Source organism: Alligator mississippiensis, chromosome 2 (genome assembly GCF_030867095.1).
Source record: "Alligator mississippiensis isolate rAllMis1 chromosome 2, rAllMis1, whole genome shotgun sequence".
Classification (NCBI taxonomy): Eukaryota; Metazoa; Chordata; order Crocodylia; family Alligatoridae; genus Alligator; species Alligator mississippiensis.
In genome coordinates this window covers 175,162,880-175,167,222 of record NC_081825.1, presented here as the reverse complement: position 1 = coordinate 175,167,222, position 4,343 = coordinate 175,162,880, and positions in this window count along the sequence as shown.

Here is a 4,343-nt window from a genome sequence, read left to right as displayed (position 1 = left end):
TTACTTCAAGAAATGATGCAGGAAATTAAATATCTATGTTTCAAAGGGTGTGCGTCAAACCTAAGGGTACTTAATAACACAGTACAGCCAAAATGTAGTGCCTCTATTATTCATATATGTCATCAATGCATATTGCATATCAGGTAATATTCTAACATCTCTTGAGTGACATGTTCAATTTCCATTCTTTTGGCCCAAATCTACTCTTTTTTTTGGTTAAAACATGTTGCTATTCATTGTGATTGCAATCAATGTGAATTTTTATTATTTTCCCTTCATTTTTGGCAGACATGTGGTTTATTCTGCTACCTCAAATAAATTGCCTATCCTGAATACATCGAGAATAGAAAAGGCTATGTGTACACATGCAAATGCTTCTGGATGTGTTTACTCTGCAGTAATTTACTGTGGAGTAAATGAGATCTGGGCAGGAGTCTACACATGTAGGCTTTAGGGAGAAAATTTGCCTCCTTCATACTCCCCCCGCCCCCACAGCAGCCAAGGGGAGCTCCAGGCTCTCCCAAAGAGCTAGACAAGGAGGCAGCAGGGAGCATGGGGCCAGAAGACACCTGTCTCCTGTTGGAGGCTTGGACATTGCTCCCTGTCCCTGGGAGCTGCCTGCTGCCTAGGTGGGCTTCAGTAGAGTATCCAAGGCTGGGGTAATGTCTCCCTGCCCCAACTCCCTTATCAGGGTCATAGGGTTTGGAAAGAACTGCTAGAGAATGTCATGCCCCAACCCCATGCCCTGAACTGCCAGTAGGGCAGATAGAAGTGAGCCCCTGGTTGGGTGAAGATTCACTGTCCAGCTGGGGGTTCACTGCTAACTGCCCCACCAGCAGATTGGGGCAGGGGGCTGGGACCTGCCTCTCTTCCACAGATTTTCTCAAGTCCCATGCCTCAATTACTGGATTGGGGCATGAGTCTGGGAAAGAGCTTCAGGGCTGGGACCTGCCCCAGATTGGGATGGTTCCCAGCCAGCCCAAGGCTACATAGAGAGGTCTGCATATGCAACCAAGAGTTAGCTGGGAACTGTCCCATTTGGGGCAGTTCCCAGCCAGCTCTAGGCCACACATTAAGACTTCCCTATGTACCCTGGGGCTGGCTGGAAACTTTTCCAGCCTTGGGCAGGTCTCAGCCAGCTCTAGGATGGGTGGGAAACTCTCTGTGTGGCGAGAGCTCCCAGCTTCTGCTCTGTGATTAGAGCAGGGGTTGGGAGATTCCTCCATGGCCCAGGAAGCTGCTTGCTGGGTTGGGCTCCAGTGGCAGGGCCCAGACTGGAACAATGCCCCCCTGCCCCAACAGCAGAGATATTCCAGCCCTGGCCCCCTGATCAGCAGGCAGCTCCCAGGGACACAGACAATCTCCTAGTCCTCACTCCACAATTATGGAGCTGGGATATGATACACCTTGACTTTAGCAAGTCTTGTATACAGTGTCTCTCAGAATTCTTGCAAGCAAGCTGAGGAAGTATGCATGATTTGGATGAATGCACTGTAAGGTTGATAGCAAGCTAGCTAGATTGTTGAACTCAGTGGGTAATCAATGGCTCAATGTTTAGTTGGAAGTCAGTGTCAGGTGGTGTGCCCCATGGGTTGGTCCTGGGGCCAGTTGTGATCAATATGTTAATTAAAAATCTAAAAGATGTGATGGATTATACCCTCAGCAAGTTTGCAGATGACACCAAACTGGGGGGTGTAGTAGATACTCTGAAGGGTAGGGCTAGGATTCAGAGTGACCTAGACAAATTGGAGAATTGGGCCAAAAGAAATCTCATGAGGTTCAACAAGAACAAGTGCAAAATCCTGCACTTAGGAAGGAAGAATCTCAAGCACTGCTATAGCCTGAGGACTAACTGGCTAGGCAGAAGCTCTACAGAAAAGGGCCTGAGGGTTACAGACAATAAGATGCATATGAATCAACAGTGTGCCCTTGTTGCCAAGAAAGCTAATAGTAGGGCTGTGCAAAGCTTCGGTCACTGATTCGATTTGGTGGAGATTTGGCCCTATTTGGCAGCTAAATCTTCGAATCCGAATCAAATCAAGAGACCCTTTAATTTCTCCGAATTGAATCAGAATCCTCTAAATTAATTCATAGAGATTTGTAGGGATTGAATCATTTGGACATAGACACATTTTCAATTTTTTTTTCTACCTACCTCAAGGTACCAGGCAGCTCATGAACACTAAGATGGTGGTGCAGATGGAGTGTCCCATGGGAGTGTGGGGGAATCCTCAGCATGCTCAGTGGTGGACTCAGAAGTTGACCAGATGCACTTCTGGTCCATTTCCAGGTCCACCATGGAGCGTGGGGGGGGCACCCCCCACCACATCCCCCAGCTCGGTGACTGGTGCTACCTGGGTCTGGGGAGGCAGCCGGGGTCTACCCGTGTGCTTGGCAGTGCACCCAGAAGTAGACTGGAAGTACTTCCGGTACACTTCTGGGTCTGCTGCTGAGCATGGAACACCCCCCCCCCCCCCCCCGCTCCTGTGGGATGCTCCATCCACTCCAGCATTGCAACATTCATGAGCCATGCCTGGTACCTTGAGGTATGTAGAAAAAACATTTAAAGTTGTGTGTATGACTGAATCTCTGAATCAGCGCTGAATCTTCAGATCAGATTCGGCCAAACTGAATCAGGACAGTGATCAGAATCAACAAACCAAATCAGTGTCCCCTGATTCAGGCCAAATCTGAATCGAATATGGGCTTTTGCACATCCCTAGCTAATAGCATACTGGGTGCTATTAGTAAAAGCATTGCCAGCAGATTTAAGAAAGTAATTATTTTCCTCTATTCTGCATGGGTGAGGCCACATCTCATGTACTGTGTCCAGTTTTTCATGCTTCAACCCCTACTACATAAAGGATGTGGACATGTTGGAAAGTGTCCAGTGGAATCCAATGAAAGTGGTTTTGGGGCTGGGGCACATGACTTATAAGGAGAAGCTGAGGGAACTGGGTTTATTTAGGCTGCAGAAGAGAAGATTGAAAGGGGATTTGGTAGCCGACTTTCCTTACCTGAAGGGTGGTTCCAAAGAGGAAGGAGCTAGACTGTTCTGTGGCAGATGACAAAAGAAGGAACAATGGTCTCAAGTTGAAGCAAGGGAAGTTTAGGTTGGATATTAGTAAAAATCTTTGTCACTAGGAGGGTGGTAAAACACTGGAACATGTTACCTAGAGAGATGGTGGAATCTCCATCCCGGGAGGTTTTTAAGGCCTTGCTCGACAAAGCCCTAGATGAAGTGATATAGTTGGTGATGGTCCTGCATTGAGCAGGGAGTTGGACTTGTTGCCCTGTGGGGTCAGGCCAACTCTCAGGATCAGAAAATTGCGCTGTTAGATGGGAGGGTGTGACACAATTGCACATATACAAACACACAAATCAATTAGGTGCGTGTGCACGTGCGCACACACACACACAATCAACTCAGGCACATACACCTCCAAGATTACCAGCCTAGGCACATGCACACCTATCACCAATTCAAGCACTTACACACACCAACAATTAAACAACAATCAGTTGTCAATATACACACACACAGTGCACATACATGGATAACTAATTAATATATCATGCACACAATGACATATTATGTATATATTCACCAGTTAACACATACACACCACCTACCTACACATACACACAGGCGAGTTCCTAACTTGGATGGTACAGTGTGTGTATATGTGTACTTGGGATACTTGAGGGGAAGGTTAAGGTGAGAGAGGGAAAGTTGCTGGAACTGGGATTACAACAGGTAGACTACAGAGAAGCTGGGCTGAGGAACTCAGGCTTGGGGTTACTTGAAGTCAAGTGGCCCCAGGGTTACTCAATGTCACTGGTGCTGGGGTGGAAGCAAGGGAAAAAGCCCGGTGGCAAGGAGGAGACAGCGAGGAAAGAGAGAGGCAGAAAGCTGGGAGATCAGGGAGATCAGACCACACACTACACAGCCCTATGAAGTTATTGGTTCCTACACACACACACGCGCGCGCGCACACACACACACACACACACACACAAGCACTCACAATGGTAGCGGAAAAAGAGACTCAATGGAAGGGTTGGAGTCCAGGTAGGAAAAACAAACAGAGTCCAAGTCCTTTGCTTGGGGAAGGAAGTTGAGTGATAGCTACCTATCCTGGGCTGTGAGTTGATCCTTGATGGCCAGTTGGGGTCTTCTCCAGAAAGATGTTGTCCAGAGGGGGGTCGCCAGCAGGGCCTCTGGTTGGATAGATGGTGTGGCATGGCGCTGGTCCAGATGGAGAGGGCACCCCACTGGGTCTGTCTTCACCGCCCCTTTTATAGGGGAAGACCTCCTATGACCCTAGTGGCAGGGGCATCCC